The sequence below is a fragment of the Schistocerca serialis genome, chromosome 7 (assembly GCF_023864345.2).
Source record: "Schistocerca serialis cubense isolate TAMUIC-IGC-003099 chromosome 7, iqSchSeri2.2, whole genome shotgun sequence".
NCBI lineage: Eukaryota > Metazoa > Arthropoda > Insecta > Orthoptera > Acrididae > Schistocerca > Schistocerca serialis.
Genome location: NC_064644.1, coordinates 29,874,946 through 29,886,714, shown reverse-complemented (window position 1 = coordinate 29,886,714; position 11,769 = coordinate 29,874,946). Strand labels below are relative to the sequence as shown.

Here is an 11,769-nt window from a genome sequence, read left to right as displayed (position 1 = left end):
TAGCCATTAATGTCCATCATGCATTCCGACGGACTTGGTCAATTCCAGCAGGACAATGCGACACCTCACACTCCCATAATTTCTACATAGTGTCTCCAGGAACACTCTTGTGAGTTTAAATACTTCCACTGGCCACCAAACTCTCCAGACATGAACACTATTGAGCAAATCCAGGATGCAATGAGCTGTTTAGATGAGATCTCCATCCACTCGTACTCTTACCGATTTAAGGACAGCCCTGCAAGGTTCGTGGTGTCAGTCCCCTCGAGCATTACTTCAGACATTAGTCGAGTCCATGACACATAGTTTTCCGACACTACTTCCTGCTCGCTGGGGCCCTACACAATATTAGGCAGATGTACCAATTTCTTTGGCTCTTCAGTGTATTTTAGTACGAGTTACGTGCCGTGCTGCTGCCGTGAAAAGAAAGGACTCAACGGAAGAATTAGCCTATCGGATCGCAAATAGGGCGAATGTGTTTCTTTTAATTTAAAAGTGTATGGTAGAAGAGTGGGAAACGAGCGTCCGCATTGTATCTGCCTCAGCATCCCTAAATATTTTCCCATAAATTTAGGCAATCGAACACATTCGCGCTTTCATATTTTGAAAGAAATTGAGTCAATGGCAGGGGGGAAAGGACGTAAAATAAGACAGGAAGACAGTGCACCGTGGTTACAGTATAGAAAGAATGAAGGAGACTATGGCAATGGAACACAATAGGTACTGAGAGAACAGGGCCGGAATAAGAGTGAAGGAGAAAGTGCTAGTGGAAGAGGAATATGGAGAGGAGATAATGGAAGTGAGTGAGAGCCAGTAATAATAAGACAGATTATATGACAACGGCAACAAGCAAGAGAGATAGTGACAGTGAGAATAGAGACAACAGCAGTAAGAGAGAGCAACAGGGAGGCAATGACTGTAAAAGGGTACCACAGTTGCAGGACAGAACGGAGGAGACTGTGGCTGTGTGACAGAAGAAAGTGTTAAAGAGCCACAAGCAGATTATGACAATGAATTTGGCTTAAACAGTGAGTAAGAATGCGCAAGTGCTAGTGAGTTGTTATGAGCGACTATCGACGACGGACCAGCTGGTGTGAGCGTGTTACACTGAGGCTCTGAGCACTATGGGACTTTGCATCTATCAGTCGTGTGTTACAGTGAGTAGAGCTTTTGTGAGTAGCTGGTGAGTTGTACGTTAGAAAGAGCGCTATTATGTTCGTATGATAAAAATTTTGGGAACACTATTGAAGATTATGTCGAGGGTAAAATGAGGCCACTATTACCCAATTTTTCAGTCACTTTTCTTTTCATTTTAATAGGAGCCTACGATAGGAGTACTTTTTCGCTAGTTCTTGACACTTATCATTAATTTGATTTGATATACTGATTATTGGTGTCTGGTTAAGTAGTAAAGCAGCAGATAAATGTCATATTGACAAGATTATGTCCACTGTAACACTTTCAAATTTAAATTGAGTATTTGTTCCACAGTATATGACCAACTTCTATCTTTACATGTTTTCACATTTGGAGGTACCATAATTTTCCGGAATAATTTTTATGATTTCCAAAACAAAAAATAGAAGAAAGTCTGCAGCATATAAAAAATTAATGCCGTCATTTGGTATTTGGAATAAGAAAATATACTGAAATTACATTACAGGGCTGGATAGAAGCAGAAACCTGAGAAGTTGCTTTCCGGTTTCATGTGGGTAAACCTCCACTTCGTGTGTGTGTGTGTGTGTGTGTGTGTGTGTGTGTGTGTGTGTGTGTGCCGCACGGGATTTGGCGAGTGGTCTCAGGCGCTGCAGTCATGGACTGTGTGGCTGGTCCCGGCGGAGTCCTCCCTCGGGCATGGGTGTGTGTGTTCGTCCTTAGGATAATTTAGGTTACGTAGTGTGTAAGCTTACGGACTGATGACCTTAGCAGTTAAGTCCCGTAAGTTTTCACACATATTTGTGTGTGTGTGTGTGTGTGTGTGTGTGTGTGTGTGTGATTTAGGGGAGGCAGTGACTCGCGAAAATTGGTAGTCACCAATGTTTTAAAATATGGGAAATTTTCTGAAACAAGTAAGAAGCAAACTGACACAAAACTGCAGTGCTTCTCTCCCATCTCTCCCACGGTCCTCAGTCCAGAGACTGGTCTGATGCAGCTCTCCATGCTACTCTATCCTGTGCAAGCTTCTTCATCTCCCAGTACTTACTACAAACTACATCCTTCTGAATCTCCTTAGTGTATTCATCTCTTGGTCTCCCTCTACGATTTTCACGGTCCACGCTGCCCTCCAGTACTAAACTGGCGATCCCTTGATGCCTCAGAACATGTCCTACCAACCGATCCCTTCTTCTAGTCAAGTTGTGCCACAAAATTCTCTTCTCCTCAATCCTATTCAATACTTCCTAATTATTTATGTGATCTACCCATCTAATCTTCAGCAGTCTTCTGTAACACCACATTTCGAAAGCTTCTATAGCCTTCTTGTCCAAACTATTTATCGTCCATGTTTCACTTCCATACATGTGTACACTTCATACAAATACTTTCAGAAACGTCTTCCTGAAACTTAAATCTCTACTCGATGTTAACAAATTTCTCTTATTCAGAAATGCTTTCCTTGTCATTGCCAGTCTACATTTTATATCCTCTCTACTTCGACCATCATCGGTTATTTTGCTCGCCAAATATCAAAACTCCTTTACTACTTTAAGTGTCTCATTTCCGGATATAATTCCCTCAGCATCACTCGACGTAATTCGACTACATTCCATTATCCTCATGTTGCTTTTGTTGATGTTCATCTAATATCCTCCTTTCAAGACACTATCCATTCCGTTCAACTGATATTCCAAGTCCTTTGCTGTCTCTGACTGAATTACAATGTCATCGGCGAACCTCAAAGTTTTTATTTCTTCTCCATGGATTTTAATATCTACTCTGAATTTTTCTTTTGTCAAATTATCAGATATTAAAAAACTGTTAAAGCACGAATAGTGCAAGAGGAAAATTAAAATGTAGTATAAGATACAGGCCGGCCGGTCATTTGCGAAGGACAGTGATGATACAGGATCCTAGATCTCTCTCTCTCTCTCTCTCTCTCTCTCTTTCTCTCTCTCTCTCTCTCTTTTAATGCTGCTGTGGGCACTGTTAGGCTTCTCACGAGACGCCCCCTCTGGGGCAGTTGGCCGCTACTCGACGGCTTTGGTGTTCCCCGAGCAGAGCAGATTGCAGCCAATTACAGCGGCGGCCGCCAGAAGCGCTCGCACCCACCCGCAGACACCGGACCCAGACCGCAGCCGCCGGAGGAACAGGTAGCTGCGCTAAGTGCCCACGCTTGCGCGAGGATCGCTCCATGCGCTACCACTGTCCTCGGGAACTTTGCTCTCATCATCGACATAAACGGCTTTCTTGTCAACGTTAGGCACAAGGAAAAACTACTCTGGCGGATGACAGCAACTGTACAATTACAGATAAAACCCCCAACTCCTGTTACAGAAAACGAAGAAACTGGAACTTCTGTCCATTTTGGATGCGGAACACTAGAAACGTGATAATCTATGATTTTGACAAATGACTGCAACTCTTCGGCTTTGTGACGGTAGAATTCTTGTCTTCCTACTAGCTGCAGCTGGTCACGCGTTCCTTTGGCTCAGTCTGGTTTAACAGAGACGAAAGAAAAGAGGAATAAGGCATGATTGTGTATTTGAATATATGCGCCTCTGTCTGGTTAAAAAGAGCTCAGTCGGGTTAAACAGAGATGAAAGAAAAGAGAAATAACGCGTAATTGAATATATACGTCCTAATATCATTTTCCGTTCCCTCCTTCCCCCGTCAACCCCTCACCCCCCCCCCCCCCGCAACAGGTGTCTACCTACTCCTCTCCCTCTCATGGTCCACCTCTTCCGCTTTCCTATGTTTCTGTCCATCTGTCCATGTCCACCTCACCTCTCTCTGCCAGTCTTCTCCTCCCCCTCTATTCATCCCCTCCTGCCCCCTCTCAATATCAACATCCATCTCTTCCTTTCGCTTTCAATGTGCATTTCCTGCCCCCCCCCCCCCCCCCCACCCACCCGGTGTCCATCACCTCTTTGCCCTTCTCACTGATATCCAGACCTGTTTATTGTTACTGCAAATTTAGATTCTGTAGTAGCATTCAAATGTTAAGCCGATAAGCCACAACTACAGACGTGTTCAAATATTAGACTAAACGATTATTTTTGATACCCGTAAGTTTTCTGGTGTAAAAATAGGAGAGAAAATTGTAATAATTGATTTGTCTTAATGGTTTGATTGATGCTACGAAATCTACCTTGCAAGCAACTCACAGATCACTGAATTTTATACAGTTGGTAACATTTGTCATGTTCCCTCCAAATCGTGTTGTGTTAGTTGTCTGTGTACATGTTTTGAAAATGTGTTTAAAGTATTGTTTTATGTTTCTGTGGTGTACATCAGCTTGTTATTTATTCTATCAATTTCTCGCCACATTCACAAGACATTATATAGCTTGTGAACTTACATGTCTTCAGCCATAGCAACAAATAGTGGAGTTTCCAAAGAAAGTAAGGTTATGGGAAGACAAAAGATGTTTCACCTCGGAAAGTTTCGGCTGTGGTAGCACTTCTTGTTGAAAACTGTTATACACAGCATGAAATTTTGGCAGAATGAAAATATAACAGAAAACTGTCAGCAATTTCCGTGCAGAAACGTGGTGAATACAAGCCAAACAGGAAAGGGAAATGTGGATGTAAAAGAAAAATCAGTCCTAGAACAATGAGAAGACCTTCACACATGACAATAAAGTACCGTAAACATACTTCTACAGACATGGGCCATCGTCTGAAAGGTTTGGGTATTGAAGTTTCACCTTTGAAACATAGGATAAGGAAATTTATAATAAACACCATACAAGATCTCATGGAGAAACTAGAGGAAATCTGTTTCCATGAATATGATATTAAAATGTCATGTGAAAAGTTAATAAAAACTATGCGAAACAGGATAAAAATGTTGGTTAAGAACAAAGGCATCCATACAAAATATTGAATGTACAAATATAATCTGTAAGTGTATGCAAATGTGTAATAAATGCAAAGTTTTGAAAAAAATGTCTTTAGTCTAATAATTTGAACACGTCTGTACAACCATTAATATAATTTTCCTGTATGCTAATAATGCTTTATCCTATGGTATTTTACATACTTTTATATTTTGTATAAATTAAAAATGTACAGCCTACATCCATCCGAATGTTCAGTAGAGTATTGTCTAAATAAGTGAAGTTCAGATGTTCAAATGTGTGTGAATTCCTAAGTGGCCAAACTGCTAAGGTTATCGGTTCCTAGAATTACACACTTCTTAAATTAACTTATGCTAAGAACAACACACACACACCCCATGCCCGAGAGAGGACTCCGCAATCCGTGACAGGGTGCTTCAAACAACGCGGTCACTCCATGCGGCATGTATGAAGTAAATTGGTTAAGAACTTTACGGCATTTCCAGTAATAACGTTTACCTTTCGTATATTACACAATTATTTATTTGTTATACGCACTAAACAACTGGTACACAAAACACGCTCGCATTCGAATGCGACGTTGTGTCAAAATTTTAAAGCAATCAGTGGTGAGCTTTCGGAGATTTACGACTTCGTAGAAACGAATATTTACATTTTTATTTATATAGATCAAGGGATTCAAGGCGTCACAAAATTATGCTGTTCCCAGTAGTTTATTTGAATGCCAGAGAAATGCCAACATGGAGTATGTGGACAGAAAGGCTTGCCAGATCTTTGTGACGTAGAGTCAACAAAATCATCAGCTACATCACAATTATCACCATCCTCATTAATACTGTTCTACCCTAAGGAAGCTCTTGGCATGTAGCTCTCCATGCAATCCTAGCATTTTCTAGCCTTTTCGTTTCCCCATAATTGTTTCCAACATCTGGTATCTTCTTCTTCTTCTTCTTCTTCCTTTACCAATCGCAGTTCCTTCCATAGACTCCATCAGTGAATAACATTTTCTCATTCATTGTCCAATTCAGTTGTGTTTCCTCTTCCTGATTACCTTTAAATTTCTCTCTCTTCCCCCACTCTTCTCAACACCTCTTTATTTCTCACTTTGCCTACCCATTTTACCCCTTCCATCATCTTCCAAAAGCACATCTCAAACCCTTCTATTCTTCGTTTTTCCTCTTTCCTCAGTGTGTATCTTTCAGCTCCGTATATTGCGATGCCCCATAGGAGGCATTTCCCGAGTCTCCTCCTCAAGTCCCTGTCAATGCATCAAAATAGTAGCATCCTCTTCTTCCGTCCGCAGCTCGTCGTCTAGTGGCTAGCGTTGCTGCCTCTGGATCTCTGGGTTCCGGTTTCGATTCCTGCACGGGTTGGAGGTTTTTTTCTGCCTTGGGGCGAAGTATTTGTGTTGTTCTCATCATTTCATCATCATTCGTGGACGAGACGAGATTGGACTGTGGAACGATTGGGACTTTGTATGGGCGCTGATAACCGAGCAGTTGTACGCCTCACAAACCAAACATCATCACCATCATCATCCTCTTCTTAAATGCGTCCTTGGGAATTGTTATACCTGTTTCCACAGTCATGTCTTCTGTAATAATGCCTCCAAGACATATGAAAGCACTAATTTGTTCTACATCTTCCCGTCCCAACTTTACAGTTTTTCTTATTTTTCTTACACTTATCAACATACATTTGGTTTTTTTTATCTTATTAGTTCTCATTCTGAATTTTTCACTGGTCTTATTTAATTCTTTTAACATTCCAATCATATTTCTGTCGCTCTCTGCCTATGACAGCATCTCATCCGCAAACAGAATACATTCTATCCTCCTACCACAAACTCTCACACCTCCATTTTCTTTCAAATATTTAAGAATAATATGTTCCAAATATATGTTAAATAATATTGGGGAGAGAAAGAAGCCTTGTCTCACTTTTCCTGCCATTTTACTTTCCTCTGTCATCTCGTTTCCAATCTGTACTGGTTTTTACTGTCGTAGGTACAGGTTTCTTATCAGCCTTCTATCCCTCCAGTCGTCGCTATGCTTGCCTGCGATGTCGATTAATTTATTACGCTGTACTTTATCAAAGGCTTTCTCGAAGTCAATTATTCAACAATGGTGAAAGATTCCTGTCGCACCCCTGTATAAATAAATAGGAAAATTTTGGAAATTGGTGGTTAGTTTCTATGGGACTAAACTGCTGAGTTCATCGGTCCCTAGCCATACGCACTACTTGACCTAACTTAAGTTAACTTACGCTAAGGACAACACACATTCCCATGCTCGAGGGAGCAGTCGAACCTGCGACGGGAGGAGCCGCACGAACCGTGTTAAGGCGTCCTAGACCACGCGGCTACTGTTTACGTCCAAACAAACAGGGATAAAATATTTAAATATATACAGAATTACATTCTGATCAGCCCAGAAGTACTGCTGCAGTTGACGTCCAGATCTGTTAATCATTTGTGATAATTGTGTGAGACTGACGTGCATTTTACAGACAACTTGTTATTGGATATGTACGACCTAATATTCGAAGTGGAAGCAGTTTTCCGCAACTACAATGTCGAATATAGGTGTGATTTAATTCGACTTGCTAGAATGCTTTTATAATATTTAAAATGAAGGCAGTGTCACAGGCAGTCATTCACTAATCACGTTAAGAAGTGTGAAATACAGCTGTTCTTGCATGGACATACGCTACGTATGAATGCTGTGTTAAAATACTGTCGAAAACTATTAATCGATGTCAGGGGTAATAGCACCCAACTTCCACTGGGGCCCATACTGAAACCTCATGACAGGTTCCTTTCAGACCTCTAGCATATCAATTATTAAATGTGCAATCGTACAACAGTTGAACAGCACACACGTTTGTATCCAGTTCTACTAGCATCAAGTTACTTCACGCTACGTGGAGAGCCAACAAGGGTAAAATCTGTCGATGTTACCGAAGGCTATAAATCCTATAATGCGAATTTATTTTAAGTGATTTGGTTTCCAGTGTTAGATCAGTATAAAAGTGCTCATTGACATTCTAACTAAAATATATAGTGTCCAAAAATATAAATGTAAGCTGATATACGGCCTTTTTCTCGTGAAACAGAGAAAGCAATAGTTGTAAAACCTTGAGTATCGAAAGACTTATACACTAAAACCATAAATCAGTACTTGAACATACAGACCGTATGAAATTTCAATAATTCTTTAATCTCAAAACTGAATAATACATCTTTTGATTTGCAGCTCCTTGTATTGGCCGTGTTTGCAGTTAAAATTTTGAATGTGAGGTCCGCCAGTTATGCAGAACCCCGTTTTCCTCAGTACCCAAACATGTTTCGGCACCACTGTGCATCAACAGTGGGTTTTCGTTGTTATTTATTCTGCAATGTGAACATTTTTATTAAATGATTGTAAAATTATGTGCATTTTTAGTTCAAACAACAGATCGTTTCTTTTTGTAAATACCTTTATATTTGGTGGGCATTAATTTTCTGAATCACTCTTGTTTTAATTACTACAGGTTGCAGGTTGTTTGAACTAAAAATGCACTTAATTTTATAATCATTTAACAAAAATGTTCACATTGCAGAATAAATAAAAACGAAAACTCACTGATGATGGAACAGTGGGTACTGAGAAAAACGGTGTTTTACGTAACTGGCGGACCTCACATCCAAAACCTGAATAATACAGTTTTGTCCTTGGCAAAACGTTTCAAAAATAGTATAAATGCTTTCACAAAGTGCGGTATATTCGAAACTCTCAGAGAAGACTCCTCGACCTGAGAGAATACTGTCACCTACAGATAACATACACCCCCTGTACACGAAATGGTTTATTTTAAATGACTCTCACACACATATCGAACAAAGCTCCCAGACATTCTCCCAGACATTAACTTCGTTTTCGTGCTGTTGTCTCTGGCTATCTGATTAGTTTTACTCTTCAAATATATGTAGCATCTCGCCTTCCTGATTGCTCTTTTTTCCTTTTTTTCCGTCTGGAGTAGTTCTCAATAATTCTAGTTCCTTCCCCAGAATGTCTCCCATAACGTATACGGTAGACAACTGGATTCGGATGTACTAAGGAACGACGAGATACGCTTTAAGTTCTCTAATGCTGTAGATACAACAATAAAGAATACCCCAGTAGGCAGTACATTTGGAGGGCAATGGATATCTCTAAACAGGACAATCACAGAAGTTGGAAAGAAAAACAATGGCACAAAGAAAGTAACTGCGAAGAAGGCATGGTTAACAGAAGAAATAATTTAGTTCATCGATGACAGAAGAAACTACAAAAATGTTCAGGGAAATTCAGTAATACACAAATACAAGTCGATGAAAAATGAAATAAATAGCAAATGCAGGGAGCTAAGACTAAATGGCTGCATGAAAAAAGTGAATAAATTGAAAATAAATTACGATCAGAAAGACTGACTCATCTTATAGGAAACTCAAAACAAACTTTGGTGAAATTAAAAGCAAGGGTAGTAACATTAAGAGTGCAACGAGAATTCCACTGATAAATGCAGAAGAGAGCGGATTGGTGGAAAGAGTACATTGAAGCCAATGAAGACCTCTATGAGGGGGGGGATTTCTCCGATATGATAAAAGATGTAATAGGAGTCGCTTTAGAAGATATAGGGGATCCAATATTAAAACCAGAGTTTAAGAGCGCTTTGGATGATTTAAGATCAAATAAGGCAGAAGGGAAAGTTAACATTCCAGCAGAATTTCTAAAATCTTTGGGGGAGGTGGAAACAAAACAACTAATCACGGTGGTGTGTAGAATGTATGAGTTTGGCTACATACCGTCTGACTTTCAGACAAATATCATCCAGACTGTTCTGAAGACAGCAAGAGCCGACAGGTGCGAGAATTATAGCACAACCAGCTGAACAGCTCATACATTCACATAACTGACAAGAATAATAAAAAACTTCCTGGCAGATTAAAACTGTGTGCCCGACCGAGACTCGAACTCTGGACCTTTGCCTTTCGCGGGCAAGTGCACTTGACCGCGAAAGGCAAAGGTCCCGAGTTCGAGTCTCGGTCGGGCACACAGTTTTAATCTGCCAGGAAGTTTCATATCACCGCACACTCCGCTGCAGAGTGAAAATCTCATTCTAAGAATAATAAACACAAAAAGGGAAAAGAAAACTGAGGATATATTAGATGACGACGAGTTTGCCTTTAGGAAATATAGAGGCACCAGAGAGACAATTCTGACCGATCAGTTTGTAATGCAAGCAAACTAAATAAATATCAGGACACATTCATTGGATTTGTCGATCTGGATAAAACGTTCAACAATGCAAAAATGGAGCAAGATGTTCGAAATTATCAGAAAAATAGAGGTAAGGTATAGGGAGGAACGAGTAATATACAATATGTACAAGAGCCAAGAGTTAATAATAATTGAGGACGACCAAGAAAAAAGTGCTTGGATTAAAAATGGTGTGACACAGGGATGCAATCATTCGCCCTACTGTTCAGTCTGTACATCGAAGAAGCAATAATGGAAATAAAGGAAAGGATCAGGAGTGGAATTAAAATTCAAGGTGGAAGAATATCAATGATACGACTTGCTGATGACATTGCTATCCACAGTCAAAGTAAAGGAGAATTACATTATCTCCTGAATGGAATGAACAGTCTGAGGAGTACAGAATATGGATTGAGAGTAAATCGAACAAAAACGAAAGTAATAAGAAGTAGCAGGTACGAGAACAGTGAGAAACTTAACATCAAGATTAATGGTCATGAAGTAGATAAAGTTAAGGAATTCTACGATGTAAGTAGCAAAAGAACCACTGACAGACAGAATAAGGGGTACATCAAGAGCAGACTAGCACTGGCAAAAAGGACAATTCCTGGCTAGGAAAGTCTATTGGTATGAAACATAGGCCTTAATTTGAGGAAGAAATTTCTGAGAACGTACGTTTGGAGCACAGCATTGGATTTTAGTGAAACATCGACTGTAAGAAAAGAGAAGAAAATCGAAGTATTTGAGATATGATGCTACAGACTAATGTCGAAAATTAAGTAGGCTCATAAGGTGAGGAATGGGGAGGTTCTGTGCAGAATCGGAGAGGAAAGGAATATGTGGAAGACACTGATAAGGAGGACAGGATGATGGACATCTGTTAAGATTGCAATGAAATGAACACCCTTAGTTGCTTACAGGCGTTGACATACGTCAACGGGGACAGATGAAAATGTGTTCCCCGACCGGGATTCGAACACGGGATCTCCTGCTTTCATGGCAGACGCTCTATCCATCTGAGCCACCGAGGACACAGAGGATAGCACGACATCAGGGATTTATCTCTGGCACGCCTCCCACGAAGCTCACATTCTTAACGTATTGTCCCGCACTACATTCGTAGTGCCCCCGCCCATTATACTCATTACTCGCGGCGCGTTGCCGATTCCCGTAATAGATCGGGCACTGTTTGTGCATTCGCATAGAAGAAGAAGATGGTCAAGTGGCCGGTGAGCCTTAACTATATATATATATATATACTAAGATGGTATCTGTTCTTTCGGACATCCCGGGTTCGAATCCCGGTCGGGGCACACATTTCCATCTGTCCACGTTGACGTATGTCAACGCCTGTAAGCAGCTAAGGGTGTTCATTTCATTGTAATTTCATTCTAGCGAGCTGCATGGTCACCGATGGTATCTGTTAAGACATCACGGAATGACTTCCATGGTACTAGAGGGAGCTGTAGAAAG

General features: G+C 40.5%; 1 non-coding gene across 1 annotated transcript; it reads right to left on the bottom strand.

Annotated features, from left to right (window-relative positions):
* Positions 1–11,253: 11,253 nt before the first annotated feature.
* On the bottom strand, positions 11,254–11,327 carry Trnas-uga (transfer RNA serine (anticodon UGA)). Its single transcript has one exon. It is a non-coding gene; the product is annotated as a tRNA-Ser (tRNA).
* Between the last annotated feature and the right edge of the window lie 442 nt (positions 11,328–11,769).